The 20,515-nt window shown below is 42.6% G+C and overlaps 1 protein-coding gene across 1 annotated transcript in view; it reads right to left on the reverse strand.

Moving 5' to 3' along the window:
- htr1fa (5-hydroxytryptamine (serotonin) receptor 1Fa) overlaps positions 1–20,086 on the reverse strand; it is a gene marked incomplete at its 3' end in the record, with an annotated part of 31,714 nt that extends 11,628 nt beyond the window's left edge. The window contains exon 1 of the mRNA XM_080903531.1: positions 19,974–20,086. The remainder of the gene's footprint in view (positions 1–19,973) is intronic.
- Positions 20,087–20,515: the final 429 nt, after the last annotated feature.

A 20,515-nucleotide genomic window follows, 5' to 3' on the forward strand; every position in this document is an offset into this window, starting at 1 on the left:
TGCTGTTTTTATAAAATGATGTGTTAGTTTAATGTCAGATGTAATGGGACTCACAAAGTTTTGTCCCATGGAATATTTTCACAAAAGTTTTGGGAATAATCAAGATGTTTTTTGGCAAGTGTGAGATAAGCCTTTCTGCTCTTTTTGGTTAAACAGTGCCTTTTCCCTTTGAGCTCTCCTATGGGTTTTTGCCAAGTCTCTTTTTTATTGGTGAAATAAACAGACCGTAACTTAGAGAAGTGAGTCCTTAATTTCTGTAGTTCTTTTGTGACCTTGATAAGTTGTTGATTTGCTCTTGGAGTAATCTTGGTCTAGCCAATCTTGGGAAGGTTAATCACTGTTTCAAGTTTTCTCCACTTGTGGAAAATGGCTCTCACAGTTGTTTGCTGGTGTACCAAAGCCTTAGAAACCCTTTGTAACCCTTTTCAGACTGATAGCCAATAACCTTGTTTTCTCAGTTGTTTCTTTAGAGTGTTGATTGTTCCTATTTGAGATCTTTTAGTCTATTTCACTTTGTTAGAACAACTTGTTTTTAAGTGATTTCGTTATCCACATGTCTAGCAGTAATCAGGCCTGGGTGTAGCTAGTGAAACTGAACCCAGCTTTCCAAAAATGTGTCTCATCACAGCTGATTCATGAATTAACAAGGGCAGAGATTTACTTTCCCCCCCAAATACTGACAAAGTTCTATTGCGAGACTATCACTGTGCTCTAAACTGCTTTAGTGGGAGGAGGCTTTCCTGCAGACTGAAGGGTGTCATATCAAATGTAGGAACGTAATAAGATTAAGTAACAATATTTCTAAGAGTGCAATAGAATCTTTTTATTTGTCTTGTTTTCAACTAAATGCTAAAATATTTAAAAGAATGTGATGAATCTCACGTCTACTCACAGCAGCAAGCAATTGGTTTATAGACACACATGCACTTCCTGCTGTATTTAATCAGTTCATGATGCGTAGGCAAACTTTGAGGTTACAGAAAACAAAGCTTATCAGAATACATTTTATATCCCTGTCTTTTATTACTTCTTTTACTGCTTATTAAAGTCTACTTTGGATTTACCAGAGAGCACATCACTGGTAATTGTTTCTGGGCTTCTACATTCAAAGCTACACAGAAATAAGAAGTTTACACCAGTACTACAGTACACTGTGCTTCACGCCACACTCAGACGTAATATAAAAAACAATTCTGGATACAACTTAAACTTTTGTGACACAAGATTAGATTACTTTTGCCTTTAATGATTTTCACCGGTGTAATGATGGATACGGATATTAAAAAAGATGAAGATTCAAATACAGAGATTAGTCAGTCCCTTGTAAAGCCTAAAGCCTACACCCCAGAGTGATCTAAATGCCCTTTTTATTTTACTTTATTTTGATCTGTGATCACACCCACCTGTTATTCAAACAATTTTCTAACAAAACAACCAGTTAGAAGAACACTGGCTTGAAGGGAGGGTGGCCTTAAACACATAGCAGCTAAAATAGCTTCTTTAATACAGTGGGTGAACTGAGGGGGCCGCACAGAGGCCCAGAATGAGATAAATCAGGACTTCTTGAACAGCTATACTCTAGTAGACACCAGGAACAAACATAAGATATTGGCTACGTTTCTATTTTAAACTCATACTAACGCCAAAAGTCAACACAAGTTTTACATCTACAGTATTTTATCCAGTGCAATGCAAACTGAATTTAAAGATTTCTGTTCTCAGTGAAAATGACTAATTTGATAGTTGCTGTTAGTAAAAACAAAATGTTTGGGGTCAGGAAAAAAGGAAGCTTTAATAAGGTCAGAAAGTCATTTTCTTATATCAGTTTTCAGTATCATCAGTTTTGAATAACTGTGACCTGCAGTTCAACATTAATGGCTCAGTGTCACTGCTTCTTTTTTGTTTCTAATTATCTCTGATCTTCCAATCAAAAATGAAAAAAGGACTACACTCCTGTTCTGCACCTCAGATGTCACATGATTATGCCATATTGAAAATCAGTTTGTTTTTCCATCCGTACATTTCCACAAATTTCCCTGCTCTGACCAGCCCTTTAGAGGCATTACAACCAAGCAAACACTTGCATCAGTGGACATGCAGAGAAGAGTTACACCAACTTGTATACACCAGAACCTGAAGATCTAGTTCAAACATTTTCTTTCAGGGCGAGCTGGAGCCCTTTTCCAGTTTTCATGGGGCAAGACGAAGGGTACATTGGGCAAGTCACAAATTTGTCATAGGGCTAACACAGAGACGCAGACAACCATTCATGCAGCCAAATGAGAATAGCCAATTACCTAAAATGCTTCTCTTTAAACTGCAGGAGGAAGTCAGAATACCCAGAGAGAACCCACGCAGAGCCATCTCATCTACAACACCTCTGTGGTAAAACCTTTTAATGTGTATGTGGACTGAAACCTTTGATGGAAACATCCCTACAGACAAATATGGTAATTTTAGATGCAGTTACAATTTTGTTACCTTATTTGGAAAAAGTGACTTAACAGACATTTATGTAAATTAAACTTTTTGAGATTGTCACATCGGTCACTGTGGGCTGCAGAATTTGCAGTAGAGAGTTGCAAAAACAGAAATATCATGTATTTTAAAAAAGTGTCTTGCCATTACAGTCCTACCAATACATTATGTTTAAGCTTTCATGTCATAACAAATGAATTGCCGAGATAAATTCTCTGACCAATTTTGACATCAGGATGCTCGAGTACATCGGTACAGAGCAATCAAAATAAAAGCTTAGCAAATCTTGGTATGCATGTTTTGAGCCTGAGACGCACCGACAGCACACAAATCCATTGTGCTTTTTGATCCTTACTCTGAAGTATGCACATTTCACAAGCAACAATACTCACAGTTACAGTGTAACTCACAAACACCTAAACACACAAATAATAATGCAACATTATTTTACTTTCCTGCATCTACAACCCTCCCACACATACAAAGTTAACAGCTCTGGAAGTTGCTAGAACGAATCGATGAGGTCACTGCCAATTCTCACTGGAAGAGTAAAGGACAAAAGCTGCACAATCGGATCACAATCAAAATCATTTCAAACACCCTTGCATCAGTGATCTGTCCAGGGTGTACCCCTCCTCGCCACATAACAACTGGGATATGCTCCAGAGGCTCTGTAACCATGTAAACTGAACGAGCAGTTAAGGGATTGGATGGATGAATTTAGTTTGAAAACAGTCTCACCAATGTGACTCAGCTGGATACTAATTTAAGCCACATTGTTTTGGTAACATCACAGAAAACACTCCTGTTTTTCTTTTTTAATAAATCAAAACTTCGTGATTTATTTAACAGGTTTGTCCTCAATGAAGAAATCCTGAACTGACACACAACTTGTGTTCCCAGTGGTGAAAATGAGCTGAAATTGAACTACAAGCAGAGGGAATTATTTGACCTTTTAAGTGGAGGATGTTTCAACCTGAACTGAAGAAAACCGCTAGGGAAAAGCCAATTAGAAATTTGTATTCAGACTGCTGGTGCCTGGATGAACAGCACTGAAAATCCCTTTAAGCTGCATAACTTGCAGTACATACCATTCAAGGCTCTACTAAAATGCTGTACCCCTTTACTCCTGTCTGGGTCCCCAATTCACAAAGCAATAAACTTTTAATGAAGATTGTTCAATTCTGCAGGACAGTGTGGCTAAAACCACTAAAAACCAGGACTAAATGTCTTTGCAATGTTTTTCTTCCGAGGACGGATGCTGTCGGCTGTCTTAGACAGAAGCGTTTCTGACCCGAGCACTTACAGTTATTGAATGCATCATAAAAGAAATCTAAAGATTGAATTTGATGCTATCAATAACATTGTTTCATCACCCCACTCTTCTCTACAATGCTTCTCTGTCCATGGCGATAATAAGTTTTTTACTCTTTTCTTGATAAGGTTATGGTTATGAGGAGCAGTATTCGTCGTGTGACGTATCAGCTTCATCTCTGACTGTTCAGAACTTATTTCAACTTATCAGCTTTCAAGCTCTGATGCCATTGATTAGCAAAATGAAGTCATCTTCTACTAATACTGTCCTCTGTTAAAAGTTTTGTCAGTGTTGGCCCTGCTAGAGTAGCAGTAATTAAGCCCTCATTGTCAGGATTTACCTACCCCTATTTTACTTAAGTAGTAGCCTTGCTTAGACCCTGCTGTGTCCTTGAACTATAGCCAGCTACAGACAGGCACAATATTTATGATGATATTCAGCCTGGCTTTTGGAAAAAAGGTACTTTTCCTCATGAGAGATCTGTAGCTGCTCTTCTGAGAATTTAAATGATCATTTAATATCCTCTTATCCGCGTGATTGTTCTGTGTTAATGCTACCTGACCTCTGCATTTCACTCCTGATTATGAAGTTTGCAACTGGTTAGCATGTCAGGCAAAGGTATATACTGGTTTATTTCTTATCTTAAAAATCTGGGGTTTGCTATGCATTTTTTAAACTTCACACCTCCTAATTATCTCAGAATCAGAATCAGAATCAGAATACTTTATTGATCCCTGGGGGAAATTATTTTTTGTTACAGTGCTCCATTTTAAACCAACATTAAGACAAGACAGACAATACACTAACTAAGAATAGTACAATATATACATATATATACATACATACATACATAAGTCACTCATAAATAAATAGTTGGAAAAGAAACATGTGTAGCTGTAGCAGCAAACAGTGTGTTAAGTGGATGCGTTGTACAGGGAGATGGCCACAGGCAGGAATGATTTCCTGTGTCGTTCAGTGGTGCTTTTCGGTAATCTCAGTCTCTCACTGAACGTGCTCCTGTGACTGACCAGCATGTCATGGAGTGGGTGGGAGGTGTTATCCAACATTGTCTTTATCTTGGACAGCATCCGCCTCTCCGACACCACCTTGAGGGAGTCCAGCTCCATCCCCACAACATTGCTGGCCTTACGGATTAGTTTATTAAGTGCAGTATTTGCACATAATGTCTAGCAGAGCTCAGTTATTGTCTTTATGTTTGCTGGCCTTGAGACATGTTGTAGAGAGTTTTACAATATGATACCACTTTGATTATATTTACCTTTTCCTTAAGGGGAAAACCTTATAAAGCTTAGAGTTCATAAAGGCTCAAGTTCTTTAATGCTGTCAATAAACAGGTGCCACACAATTTCTTAGAGCTCGCAACAGATATAACAATGGTTCACTTTAATAGTCGAAGCTTATATGCAAACTTTCAATCCATCAAAGACTACATAACACAGTTTGAACAGCCATTCAATGTGATAGCCATATCGGAGACCTGGATAACTCCTGGAAAAGAAGAAGACTTTAAAATAAATGGATATGAATTCCTTCATGTAGACAGGATCAACAAGAAAGGAGGTGGGGTGGCACTTTACATTGATAAAAACCTAAAGTACAAAAGAATGGGAAGAATGACAACTGTTATTGATGGAGTGATGGAATGTTTATCAGTGGAAATAAGTATAGAAAAAAGGAAAAACCTAATTGTCAGTTGTATATATAGAACACCAGGATCTAAGATTGAGATATTTAAGGATAATATGGAGGACTTATTTACAAATATAAATCAGAAAAGAATGTTTATTTGTGGGGACTTTAATATTGACTTATTGAATCCAAATCATAATAAGAGTACAGAAGAATTTATTGATTCCATGTACAGCATCGGTTTATTTCCACTGATAACAAGACCGACCAGAATAACATCTCATTGTGCAACTCTATTAGATAATATATTTACAAATATAATAGAAGGAAAGATAAAAAGTGGGCTGTTAATCAATGATATAAGTGACCATTTACCAGTCTTTGCATCGTATAATTGCCATTATAAAGTGAACAACGATGGACATAAGATTATTTACAAAAGAATAAGAACAGAGAAGACCTTAAATTGTCTTAGAAATGAACTTTTAAAGCAAGATTGGAATATTGTGTATGAACAAACAGAAGTTAATAAAGCTTACGAAGGATTTTTAAGAACATTTAACACATTACTTGATAAAAACTGCCCAGTAATTGAAATCAATAGGAAACACAACTATGCAGGAAGACCATGGATGACAAAAGGACTACAAAATGCCAGCAAAAAAAAGAATACCTTATATCGAGAATTCATAAAAAAGAGAACAATAGAAACTGAAATGAAGTATAAAACTTACAAAAATAAATTAACTAATATAATGAGATCCTGTAAAAGAGAGTATTACATTAAAAGGTTAGAACACAATAAAGATAACACAAGAGATATATGGAATGTATTAAACAGAATAATCAAAAATGAATCAAGGAATAATGATTACCCTGGGTACTTTATAGAAGGGACAAGAAGTATTAATAACATGGAGGAGATAGTAAATGGCTTTAATGAATTCTTCGTAAACATAGGGCCAAAACTGGCAGAAGAAATAAAGGTTGATGGAATAGAAAGGGACACTGGTGAAAATATTGAAAGGAATAGTAGCTCAATGTTTTTAAGAGCAGTGGAAGAGAAAGAGATTTATGACATGGTTAGAGGACTTAAGAACAAAACCAGTACAGACTGGAATGATATTGATATGGTAACGGTAAAGACAGTTATTGATGGTATCGTAAAACCATTAAAATATATATTCAACTTGTCGTTTCAAAAAGGAGTTTTTCCACAAAAAATGAAAGTTGCTAAAGTTATTCCCATTTACAAAACCGGTGAAAGACATAATTTTACAAACTATAGACCAGTGTCAATACTCTCCCAGTTCTCTAAGATACTGGAAAAACTCTTCATAAAAAGATTTGACAGTTTTGTGGAAAAATATGAATTAATGACAGATAGTCAGTATGGGTTCAGAAACAACAGATCAACAGCTTTGGCACTGATAGATTTAATGGAAAAGATAACGGAATGTATGGATAATAAGAGGTATGCGCTCGGAGTTTTCTTAGATCTAAAGAAGGCGTTTGATACTGTTAATCATGAAATTCTATTAAAAAAAACTGGAAAAGTACGGGTTTAGGGGAGTGGTTTTGGAATGGTTAAGCTATGTAGGGAATAGGCAACAATATGTACAAATAAATGAATATAAATCTAATTTGATGGATATAGCTTGTGGAGTACCTCAAGGTTCAGTACTGGGTCCAAAAATGTTTATTATGTACTTAAATGATATCTGCAGAGTATCGGTGTCAAGGGTAGTGTCGTGGATGAGAGAAGGAGGACCCAAACGCTGGACTCACAGGCAGGTAGGTGAAGGTGGATGTTTATTGCCGAAGGAGTGAGCAAACAGTACCGAGGGAGGAAATGGCTGGCTGACTGAATGAATGAACAAAGGACTGACTGACTGACTGGACATACAGACGACATCAGACATACATCATTAACATCAATGACACGACAGAGAACTGGTGAAACCGAGGAACTTAAATACACAGGTTGAATGATGACAATGATTGGAAACAGGTGAGTACAGGGCTGAACATAATCTGACTAATGACACGGGAGACAAGCTGACACGGGAAAAGACAGGAAGTGAGAACATTAATGTGGCGAACCAAACTGAACATGAACAAACTGAAATCACTGGGTCAACGACCCAGGAACCCTGACAGTACCCCCCCCTTCAAAGGCCGGCACCCGACGGCCAAAAGAGAAAGAAAAAAAAAAACCAGAACAGGGCGGGCGGAGGGGGCCCAGGACGGAGGGACGGAGTCCACACCAAGACAGTTCAGGTGGGCGCCCCCGTGGCCCGTGGCCGAGACGAGACAGTTCAGGTGGGCGCCCCCGTGGCCCGTGGCCGAGACGAGACAGTTCAGGTGGGCGTCCACGCGGCCCGTGGCCGAGACGAGACAGTTCAGGGGGCCGACCGTGCGGACGGCAACGGCGACAGCACTGGTCCGGGGGCCGACCGCGTGGAAAGCGACGGCGGCGACGTGGGCACAGTTCGGGGGGCCGGCCGTGCGGAAGGCGACGGCGGCCACTCAGGCGAAGGCGGTCGGGGGGCCGGCCGTGCGGAAGGCGACGGCGGCCACTCAGGCGAAGGCGGTCGGGGGGCCGGCCACGACGGCGATGGCGCCCGGCCAGAGGCCTAGCCAGCGGTCTAGAAAATGGCCGTTTAGCTCCTGGGCCAGGCGAGGCTGAAGGCTCTGAGGCTGCAGCGGACGAAGGCTCTGAGGCTGCAGCGGACGAAGGCTCTGAGGCTGCAGCGGACGAAGGCTCTGAGGCTGCAGCGGACGAAGGCTCTGAGGCTGCAGCGGACGAAGGCTCTGAGGCTGCAGCGGACGAAGGCTCTGAGGCTGCAGCGGACGAAGGCTCTGAGGCTGCAGCGGACGAAGGCTCTGAGGCTGCAGCGGACGAAGGCTCTGAGGCTGCAGCGGACGAAGGCTCTGAGGCTGCAGCGGACGAAGGCTCTGAGGCTGCAGCGGACGAAGGCTCTGAGGCTGCAGCGGACGAAGGCTCTGAGGCTGCAGCGGACGAAGGCTCTGAGGCTGCAGCGGACGAAGGCTCTGAGGCTGCAGCGGACGAAGGCTCTGAGGCTGCAGCGGACGAAGGCTCTGAGGCTGCAGCGGACGAAGGCTCTGAGGCTGCAGCGGACGAAGGCTCTGAGGCTGCAGCGGACGAAGGCTCTGAGGCTGCAGCGGACGAAGGCTCTGAGGCTGCAGCGGACGAAGGCTCTGAGGCTGCAGCGGACGAAGGCTCTGAGGCTGCAGCGGACGAAGGCTCTGAGGCTGCAGCGGACGAAGGCTCTGAGGCTGCAGCGGACGAAGGCTCTGAGGCTGCAGCGGACGAAGGCTCTGAGGCTGCAGCGGACGAAGGCTCTGAGGCTGCAGCGGACGAAGGCTCTGAGGCTGCAGCGGACGAAGGCTCTGAGGCTGCAGCGGACGAAGGCTCTGAGGCTGCAGCGGACGAAGGCTCTGAGGCTGCAGCGGACGAAGGCTCTGAGGCTGCAGCGGACGAAGGCTCTGAGGCTGCAGCGGACGAAGGCTCTGAGGCTGCAGCGGACGAAGGCTCTGAGGCTGCAGCGGACGAAGGCTCTGAGGCTGCAGCGGACGAAGGCTCTGAGGCTGCAGCGGACGAAGGCTCTGAGGCTGCAGCGGACGAAGGCTCTGAGGCTGCAGCGGACGAAGGCTCTGAGGCTGCAGCGGACGAAGGCTCTGAGGCTGCAGCGGACGAAGGCTCTGAGGCTGCAGCGGACGAAGGCTCTGAGGCTGCAGCGGACGAAGGCTCTGAGGCTGCAGCGGACGAAGGCTCTGAGGCTGCAGCGGACGAAGGCTCTGAGGCTGCAGCGGACGAAGGCTCTGAGGCTGCAGCGGACGAAGGCTCTGAGGCTGCAGCCGGGCCGGGCGTGGGTGCAGCTGAGGCTGCAGCCGGGCCGGGCGTGGGTGCAGCTGAGGCTGCAGCCGGGCCGGGCGTGGGTGCAGCTGAGGCTGCAGCCGGGCCGGGCGTGGGTGCAGCTGAGGCTGCAGCCGGGCCGGGCGATGCAGGCGCGGAGGCCTCTGGCCGGAGACAGGCAGGGCCAGTAGGCGCGGAGGCCCCTGGCTGAGGAGCGGCCGGGCCAGCGGGTGCGGAAACCCCTGGCTGAGGAGCGGCCGGGCCAGCGGGTGCGGAAACCCCTGGCTGAGAAGCAGGAAGGCTCACAGCTGGCTCTGGGTGCTGTGGCTGCAGGTCCGGGAACTGGACGGGATGGTGGACAGGTGACTGGGAAACAGGAGGCGACTGGACTACAGGGCACTGGGCGGCAGACTGGACTACAGAAGAGTGGAGGACAGGTGGAGACTGGACTACAGGTGGCTGGAGGACAGGTGGAGACTGAGCTACAGGTGACTGGAGGACAGGTGGAGACTGAGCTACAGGTGGCTGAACTGACTGGAGGGCAGCAGGAGACTGGACAGCAGGTGAGGGAACCGATTGGACTAAGGAGACTGACGGATAAACAGAGGCCGGTGAGGCTAATGGCTGAGCTAAAGAGTGAGCTAGTGACGGAGATAAAATTACAGCTTGGGCTCGTAAGGCTGGTGCCTGGGCAGGGGACAGTTCAGCTAGTCTAACCAGTGATACTGCGAGGGTGTGAAAAGCTGGATCAGGAGGTGGATGAAAGGGTGAAGTAGTAGGTGGACCGGTTAGCTCTTCCAAGCCTCCAGGGAGGTCAGGCTGGGTTCTGGCTGCCCTCAGCCTGGGCGCTGGGACAGGCACAGAAGGTGGCTGGACACCAGTCACCCCCACCCGAGAAACAGGAGCGGGTGTGGAGGTGGACTGGGTCGCAGCTGCCCTCCTCCTGGGAGCTGGCACTGGAGTGGGTGTAGGCTGACTGATAGGAGTGGAAATAACGACCGGGTGAGTGACACTGACAGGTCTATCGGGTTGTATTCTGGTCTTTCTGCCATCACTATTTACAGTTTTTGACTGAACAGTCTTTGGGGAGCCAGAGCAGAAAAGATCTTCCCAGTCCACATCATCCTCAAGGAGGGAAACTCCCCATGAATCAGAAAAGAGTCTGTTGTGTGTTTTAAGTGGATAATCAGATGAGGGGTGTGGAAAACAGTCACTGGAACTCACCACCGGGAGTTGCTGAACAGAGTCCGTTTTATGGCGGCGTGTGCGCCGCTTTCCCCGGGAAGAGGAAGCGGGCCGGGTAAACGGCTGAGCCTCTGGCGCGGTAGCCTCCGCTGAGCCGAGATGGGAGGTGTAGCCGCTGTGCCGTGGCGAGGCGGAAAGGCTGGAGAGTGAATAGGCTGGCGGGCGAGCGAGGAGCGAAGCGGCGGGAGAGCGAGCGGCCGAAGCTTGGGCTGTGACGCCCACTCTCCGCGGCGAATGCTCCGGTGCAGCTGAGGCAGCAGGTGGGGGAACGTGGCGTCTCCGAGGCCCGCCCAGAGCCAGGCGAGTCCCCTCGAAGACGTGCTCTCTCTCCGCGAAGAGCCGCTGTTTTCCCCGAAGCCCCTCCGTCCAGCGAAGGAGCGCTGCCTCCTGCCGCTCGAAAAGTTCAGGGTCCGCTGGGTCCACAACGCGGGGTCGTGTCATTCTGTCAAGGGTAGTGTCGTGGATGAGAGAAGGAGGACCCAAACGCTGGACTCACAGGCAGGTAGGTGAAGGTGGATGTTTATTGCCGAAGGAGTGAGCAAACAGTACCGAGGGAGGAAATGGCTGGCTGACTGAATGAATGAACAAAGGACTGACTGACTGACTGGACATACAGACGACATCAGACATACATCATTAACATCAATGACACGACAGAGAACTGGTGAAACCGAGGAACTTAAATACACAGGTTGAATGATGACAATGATTGGAAACAGGTGAGTACAGGGCTGAACATAATCTGACTAATGACACGGGAGACAAGCTGACACGGGAAAAGACAGGAAGTGAGAACATTAATGTGGCGAACCAAACTGAACATGAACAAACTGAAATCACTGGGTCAACGACCCAGGAACCCTGACAATCGGAGATTTTAAAGTTTGTAATATTTGCAGATGACACAAATATACTGTGTGCAGGTGGGGAATTGCCACAGGTTTTGGAAATGATCACACAGGAATTAACGATATTAAAGAAGTGGTTTGATATAAATAAATTATCATTGAATCTCGATAAAACCAAATTTATGTTGTTTGGAAACCAAAAGAAAAACATCGAAGTAGAAATATGTGTTGACAATGTATATTTAGAAAGAGTAAATGAAATAAAATTTCTTGGGGTGATCATTGACCACAAGCTCTGTTGGAAGCCACACATTACTTATGTTCGGGGGAAATTGGCACGGGGCATTGCCGTCCTGGGAAAAGCAAAGCATATGTTGGATCAGAAAGCACTGCACATTTTATACTGTGCTTTACTACTGCCATATATGAGCTACTGTGTAGAGGTCTGGGGAAACACATACAAAAGTAACACACAAACAATAACTATAATACAGAAAAGGGCCATTAGATTAATAAATAATGTAGGGTACAGGGACCATACAAATGCACTCTTTGTCAAAATGCAAGCTATTAAATTCCAAGACTTGGTGAAGCTTAAAACAGCGCAGATAATGTATAAAGTCAGAAATAAATTGCTTCCCAAAGAAATCTGTAAATTGTTCATAGAAAGAGAAGGTGGGTATAACTTAAGAGGGAAATGGAATTTAAAAATACAAAGTGCTAGAACAACTTTAAGAACTATGTCTATCTCAATTGCAGGAGTTAAATTATGGAACAGTCTAACAGAAGAAATAAAAGACAGTCAAAACATAAAACAGTTTAAAGTAAAATATAAAAACCTAATTTTAAATAAGTATAAGAATGAAGAAAACGGGGTTAACCCAGGACGGTAATGTTGCTGGAAATGGTGTTGCGGTTCTTTTTTGTTTTTTTGTTTTGTTTTGGTTTGTTGTTTTTCCATAACTTGTGTATCTGCAAATATACACATTCTGTATTTTTCATATGAAAGAAACTATACTGTGGTGGGGCTTGCTAATTTCTTGTTTTTGATTTATGTATGTTATGTTTTGTTTTACTTCATATGTTTATATGTTTCATATGTTGTTTGTTTAATTTAAGACAAAAAAAATTAAATGAATGAGAGGTAAAACTTGAGGGGGTAGGGACAAATAAGTAAATACTTCAGCCTACTCCTTTTCAAACAAATAATGGAATGATATTTTGTAATCATTGTGAAGGCACATGTTTGAAATGTTTGAAATAAAAATGAACTGAACTGAACTGAACTGAACAGATAATACAGAGGTTTGCCAGTTTAAAATTCTCATCCTTATGTGCAAATACTGCATCAGCTCCTGTGTATGTGGTCACACAGTTTGCCTAAGGACCCTGGGTAATCAAGCTTTTGAGGCTGTGGGATCTGAACAGTGGAATGCGCTGCCTGCATCTCCAAGGTTTACAGTTCATAAATACATAAAACCAGAACTGGTACACAAACATTACCCAAATGCCTGTTTGAGCAGACATGTATTTAGGAAGGATGTTTACGTTTTAGCTTTTGATTTACTTTCATCACTAGTTTTATTCATTCTTTGAATAGCTTTTAATCTTGGGTTAGATTTTTTTTTAATTTCTCTACTGTTTTTTAATTTCAGTATTGTGTAATGGCTCTTATTGGATCTCTCTGACTTTTATCTGTCTTCCTAGATTTTTACATTATTGTGTAATTTTAACTATGTAAAAATTGTAAGCTCATGGACCGTGAAATCATCACAATTATTTGACCTTAGCTATAAAGAGTCATAAAAGTCTCTGTATTTTGGGTCCTTAAACATGTTTGCATTATATGCTTTTCAAAATAACATGCTTGTGTGTTGGTGTTGCATCTTCTCCCTCCCTGTGTGTGTCAGTGTGGCACAAACACAAGAGCGGAGTAGACACATGGAATGGATGCCTTGAGAGACAGGTAAAGTAAAGATAACGCTGCTGAATCTGACTCTTTACATTTGAGTAAAAGCAATAAAGGCTTTCAGTATTTGTTAAGCTGGTTATGACAGTTCTGTTTAGGTTCAACAGCTACCATCTAGGGATGTTCCTGGAGACTAATTTATTGAAGTTAAACAAGAAAATAAATAGACTAGTCGACTAGCCTAAAAGACAGAAAAAACGACAGAAAACATTTAAAACTGAGCCCAGTCTAATCACTCGAGTTAAACAATGGTTTCTTAGTTATATTCTTACACAGACTATATGCAGCCACATAAAAGTACTACAGAAGCATGCCAGTTGGCAACTTGAATTTCTGGTGTCAAACAGCAACATTTTAATGTAGAGTTAATTAGTCGCACTCATCCCTACTATATCTAGGTGTTATCCAAAAAACCTGTGGCACTGTCGGTGCTTTGACGCTTCCCATGATTTCTTTTCTCACTTGACCCACTAGAACAACACCCTCACTGTGTACCGGAACTCCCGATTTCCAAAGAAAGATACTTGGCCAAGCATTGTGTCTTTTCATCCTGTTAGTGAAGTGCTCAACATGGTTGTGTGTTCATGCTGTAGCTGTGTACTGTCCGTCCATCCATCCATCCATCCATCCATCCGTCCATCCATCCATCCATCCATCCATCCATCCATCCGTCCATCCATCCATCCATCCATCCATCCATCCATCCATCCATCTGTCATCCATCCATCTGTCATCCATCCATCCATCCATCCATCCATCCATCCATCCATCCGTCCATCCATCCATCCATCCATCCATCCATCTGTCATCCATCCATCCATCCATCCGTCCATCCATCCATCCATCCGTCCATCCATCCATCCATCCATCCATCCATCCGTCAATCCATCCATCCGTCCATCCATCCATCCGTCTGTCATCCATCCGTCCATCCGTCCATCCGTCCATCCATCCGTCTGTCCATCCATCCATCCGTCCGTCCATCCATCCGTCCATCCGTCCATCCATCCATCCGTCCATCCATCCGTCTGTCATCCATCCGTCCGTCCGTCCGTCTGTCCGTCCGTCCATCCATCCATGTCTAGCTCACAAAGGCAGTAGTCTAAGCAGAGAACCCCAAACCTCCTTCTGCCAGGCCATGTCCTCATCCCATCTCAGAGGATACTGACGCAAGCCTGCTAAGAATTATTAAATTCTCTCTTAGAAAACCTCCCCCAGCTTCCCAAATGACCAAACTCCTTATCCTATTGATAAGGGACAGCTCATCCACTCTTAGGAGGAAACTCATTTCTGCCACTCAAATCTGTGATCGAATTCTTTCCATCAGTACCTAGAGTTCATGGCCATAGATGAAGGTGGGACCATAGACTGACCATAAACCTTAACACTCAGCTCCTCTTCACCTTAACAGACTACTACAGCATCCACATCACTACAGACGGCACCAATCCATCTATCAATCTCCCACTTCACTCTCCCCTCACTACTGAGTAAGATCCTGATGTATTTAAACTCCTCCACTTGGGCAGAAACTTGTCCCTGACCCAGATTCAAAGTAATATTTTTTCAGAGTTTCTTCCTCTTCACTTTTAATTTTGCTGTCATTACCTTACCCGTACATGACAACTTTTCAACAGTACAGCATTCTACCTACATAAAGCATCAACGCTGTGGGCTTACATGTTGTATTTGAGTTGGAAGACTACATGCAAGAACATCTGTATTTACATAGACAAACACCTTTGCAAACGTATACTAAGGTGTAAAGCCTGCGGGAGGCTTATAGATAGGGAATGTTTTCACAGATAGCTGTCAGAGTCAAATTTAAGCAATTTTAGGCTTTGAAAGGCATCAGCAGTTATCTACAGGCCACTTTGCCCTTTGTTTCTAATGGTGATCCACTTTTAATAAACCGATTAGAGCAGATGAAAAGGGAACAGCAGAATGCAAATGCAGCGTGAATTTCTTTATTATATGGTACTTCCAACAAACAATCACCCCCACTTCAATAAAAACATGTCTACCACCATCACTGTTTCATAGTGTATCATCAAATGTGTTTAAGAAAATGAACCAAATAGTGCTGTTTGCTTGCCTTCACCTTTTTCATAGCATGTCCACATCATAAATCTGTTTTTTTAACATTATCAATAATATTATTGACAGGAATGTTATATAATTTATATAAATGATACAAAAATAACTGCACCTTTTGGAAGGATAAGTTAGTGACGCTTTGAGTTTTCAAAGGGAAGAACTGGCAGAAAAAGGGGGAACTGTGCTACACTATTCCCTTTGGGATGAATGCAAGGATTCTGTGAGACTTTCAGGTCTCCAAAAGACTTTTTGGGCTGTCTCTTTGATGCAGCCCCCAGAAGATATGCAGGCATAGAAAGAGACATAGAATAGAATTGAATACATGGATGGACATATGAGATCCTGTGGTCTTTACTGCATTGCTCTCAGAAAACAAACCTAACCAAGTGATATTGTTACATAAGCTTTCAAGATGAGCATATAAGTATGATGAGTTGTTTATTCCTTAAAACACTCTGTGTAATGGACATTACAGCCTCTAGGTGCTGCTAATGGGTCTTTATGGGTCCTCCCCCCCTGTTCCATTAGGAGTCAATTTCATATAAGATGCCATAGGGGAGACCATCTTTCAAGGTCCAGGGCAGAGTCCACTCAGTTAGATATGACCAGATGATGGACTCTTCAGGGCTAATAACAAACCCCTGTTTTTCTTTTCATTTTGTATTTTTCTTTTAGAGTGTGCATTCATCACCCTTGCAAAGTCATTTAATGTCTAATGGCTTCAATTAATTTTTAAGAATAAAACAAGTAAATAGGTGGCTATTTTATTGTTTCTGCACACTTATCTATCTCTCTCTCACACACAAAAATGAGAGTGTGCAATATTGCTATGTTTGTTCTCTGCTGTCATGGTTTTGAGCATCGCCTTCAAAAATCCATGAAAAAAACAATAAGAGCTGTCAAGATTTCGGTTTCTTTTGGCGGTTAATGTAGGCATAAGAACCCTTAATTTGAATTTTCATCTGCCATGTACTGGTGACAATTAATTAAACATTGATTCGGGGAGGCCTTGGACTTTTTAAGGTAGCTGGAAAGCAGTAATGCACATCTTTTTAGGACAGGCAGAGCTATGAGACAGAGAATTCAACAAGATATATTTTCATTGTCTGGTAGCAATTGGTCAGATGTGTCTAAACAGGTTTTGATTGAGGCTCTTGATTCTGTGACATGTGTCAGTGAAAAGATGTACATCAGCTATGTGGCTGGGCTTTGTTAAGAGCCAGAGGGAAATGGAAAGAAGACAAGATAATGCTTGTCCCAGAAGTCTTTCTTTAAAACGATTTAAGCCATTACATTTATGAAAAATGTGCCAGCCCTCATCTGATTTACTTGGATCAGCTGAAAGAGAAATCTTAAAAGCTTCATTTCTCTAATAAAATTATGTTTTGAGGTAAAAGGTAAAGGATAACATGTGTATTTAAGAGTAAAGACAGCAAACAAATACCCCTTCAGGACAAACAATATAAGATGTTCTATTTTGCTGATATACTGTCTTTTGCACTGCTGATACTATCAAATAATTCAAAGTGTAAACAGAAACAGCAGGTCTTGTCTGCATACCAATCACAAAACTACAGATATTACATACTTTTAAATATTTAAAGAGTCTTATGTTAGATGAAGAACTCTCAGCTAAGCACTGAAATCCACTGTGATGCAAAGAAAACAAGTTTATCGGAGCATGACATAAACAGAAGGGGAACACAAGGTAAATATCATTTTTGTAGTGAGCAAACACATCCGCTACACCTTTTGGTTTAGTTCATCTACTCAGTGCTGTTTGCTAGTTTCCTTTGAGGGGCTGCAAAAACTCAAACTGTAAAATATTCAGAGCACAATGCATCAACGCACAGGTTATTCAGTATTGCCATAGAGCTTTGCTCTTTACTGCTCATCCCTTATGGAGTAATTATAATAATAATCCTGCAGCCCAAGCTTACAGCCTAAAGTTTACCAACATTGCCTCTCAGAACTTCTCAGAGGCATATTTTTCAGCTACCTTTCAGCGTAAGGGAAATATTAATGTTACATTCACATTTACATAAAGTTGCAGGGATGCTTTTATCATTTCTTACACAGAATACCGTGATGCACTCTGGGTGAATTAGCAGAATGTGTGACATGGGTGTCTGTTTTATTGTTGAACCCTTGTCATTTTGTGTTTTGTTTGCTTTTTCTGTTGCTAAATGTTTATATATATATATTCTGCTCATTTTCCATGTTTTGTTTGCTTTTAATGTTTCTCTTTTTATTGAAGTCTTTGTAAGTCTCTCCAACCCCACCCACCTCCTTCCCCGAAGGTCCCTAAACCCTCGTTAAGAAACACAGAAGTAGTGTAGTACCATTGCTATTAAAACTGTGACTATTAAAATGGGATCTCATAAATTTCCTATCTGTAAATTTGACCTTTGACCAAAATCAAATGTGTCAGCTAAAGATGTATGAAGCTTTAATAATTTAATGAGGTAAATATGTTCTTGCAGAATCAAGCATGATCACAAGTAAGGATGAGGTAGGACAAACTGTCAATAAAAACTAGCCTCAGGCAAAATTGATTCTATTGCTGTACTACTGCTCTTATTGATATTTAAAAAATAAAATCCTACTCTGTCTTGCAGTATATGTTGCAACATAAATTTTAGAATGGATTTTGCAATGACTTGGATCTTTTTGTTAAGCATGAAATGGATAAAGCATCACTCTGGTATGTGATATTGTATCTATGGGAATCAGTTAGCATGAGCTACACTAAATACTTGCTACTCCGGGGCCCTCAGACCATCACGAGCCACGACGTGTCCTTGGTCTGACTCTGCTACTCATCACTGAGGTCCACTATTTTTCTTTCCAAGATAACTTCGCAGCTGTAATTAAGTTCCATAAATAAATGTGTCACCTTGACCAGAAAAAGAGCCCAGCGTGGAGACCTTCTCAAATATTTCATGTCATTTAAATGAAAGAGTCCTTAATACTGTCCTCAAGCTTCTGAAGGATGGTGTGGCACTTTGCTGTGCGTGCACATGGACCACTCTAGTATCCTGGGAGTTATATCCATATGTACATCTTATCTCAATATTAATGTCAGTGGAGCAAGATGTATATCCTTTATAACGAGGCAGGAAGTCAGGGGTGGATGAACATTTACTGTGTCCAACTGACATGTAGCCAGGACAAGCCCTGCGATTAGCATTGATATTTCCATATCCTGAAAACACAGACTTTCACCATTAGCCAAGTCATTGTATAACCTTACTATAAACTAACCTTGCCATATTTTCCATAAAAAGACTCAGCCATGTGCACACATCAGGGAAGAAATACTCTTTTTTTCAAATGTTGTTAGTAGATATAAATGTTGCCAAATTGGCCCATTAGGATATTGACATTCACATCTGCAGATGTGCATGAACATGCATGCAGTCAGATATGTGACCATGCTTGGTTCTCACAACTATATGAAAAAGCAAAGCCTCTCCTTTGATGCCATCACTGTTTCTCACTCTCTCTTTATCATACCAGCACATAATCCTACACATATGCTGTAATACGCACACAAACACATCCACACTCCCTTCACATACAAGGCTCTGCCTGTCTCTACCACACATCATCCTCCTCCTTGAGCACACTTGATGTAATGCTGTAGGTTTGATCTTCCATGGGTTGGTCCAGGAACACCAGTGAACCTGCTGATGCTGCTGGTCAAAGAACTATTTCATTGCAGCAAAAAAGCCTTGTAGCTGAATTCCACCAGGTATTTGGAAACCTGATTGCCTGCTATAAAATGTCCTTCTGATGTGAAGCACATTATGAGCAGCCAGAGAATATGGCTGTATTATATATTCACAAACACACATGTAGCAACTCGAAAGCCTTTGCTTTCAGAAGAACATTTCAAGACAAGATGGGTTTTTTTCCTCATCCTTTTTCACTCTTGATAAGCCATGAAGATCCAAACAATACTCAGTCAATGCAAAAACAGCCTGTACCAGGAGCAGGTACATTAATTTGTTGCTGTCTCTTATATAATTAAAACCGCACGCTCATTATGAAGTCACTGTGTTAGATCTGAGAGGAGGGTAAACTGAATAAAAGAAAAGAAAACGAAGGACTGTAACTTTATCAAAAAATAGAAAGGTACAAGTGTAAAGATGGTGCATCGTTCCTGAGTCTTTTTGAACATCCAGTTCAGACTTTATCGAATTATAAGCGTGGAAATAGTTGTGCTTTGCACAAATGTGGAGGCAAAGTGGGAGCTCTGCTTTGATTTATACATGTACAAAGACAACGTTGCAATATCTGAGTGACATTTCAAAAAACAATTAGGGTACCAAGACTATATTGATGCCACATTAATTAAGCTTAATATGCACTTGGCACATAGAGATCTGTCTCTGTCTAGAAAGTCCTTCCTAATTTCGGTCCATGAATTCAAAAGCTGAACACAGTCTGTCTCTCAATAAATGCACAACCTGCAGAAAATAAACTTACCCACTCTTCCGCTGCAGCGATTAAATAACAGACGAAACCAGTCACTGAGAGAAGTGTATTACATTCCCCATTAATGTCCATTCACAGCTCAACGACGCTCACGCCGACACCCGTCCGTGTGCCGACGGAAGGGGACGCGCAAGCGAGAGCGCGCCTCTTGGCCAGCATAGACAGAGCTCTGAGAGATGCGTCAGTAAGGAGGAGGTGTGAAGACAAGATAAGAGTAATAACAGCCCTCCAGTAATGAAGAAAACGAGTATTATTGTGGCATTTTGTATATAACTTTGCCAGATGCGCAAGAACGTCGCCTAGCCTGCTACTGGTTCGCTATGACCTTAGTGTAATGCAGCGTAATTGGGTATCTTATACGATGGAAACGGGGTAGTGGATACAAAACAAGGATGTTTGACTGCTTAAATGTGTTGGAGCCACACGCAAGTTGTGAACATGCATGCATCAGGTGGAGTACAGAATGGTTATAACTTCTGTAACTTGAGTTTTGCACCAACATTTGTGCTGAACATAAATAGTTAACATTAACA

Source organism: Rhamphochromis sp. 'chilingali', assembly GCF_963969265.1.
Source record: "Rhamphochromis sp. 'chilingali' genome assembly, chromosome: 14".
NCBI classification, from domain to species: domain Eukaryota; kingdom Metazoa; phylum Chordata; class Actinopteri; order Cichliformes; family Cichlidae; genus Rhamphochromis; species Rhamphochromis sp. 'chilingali'.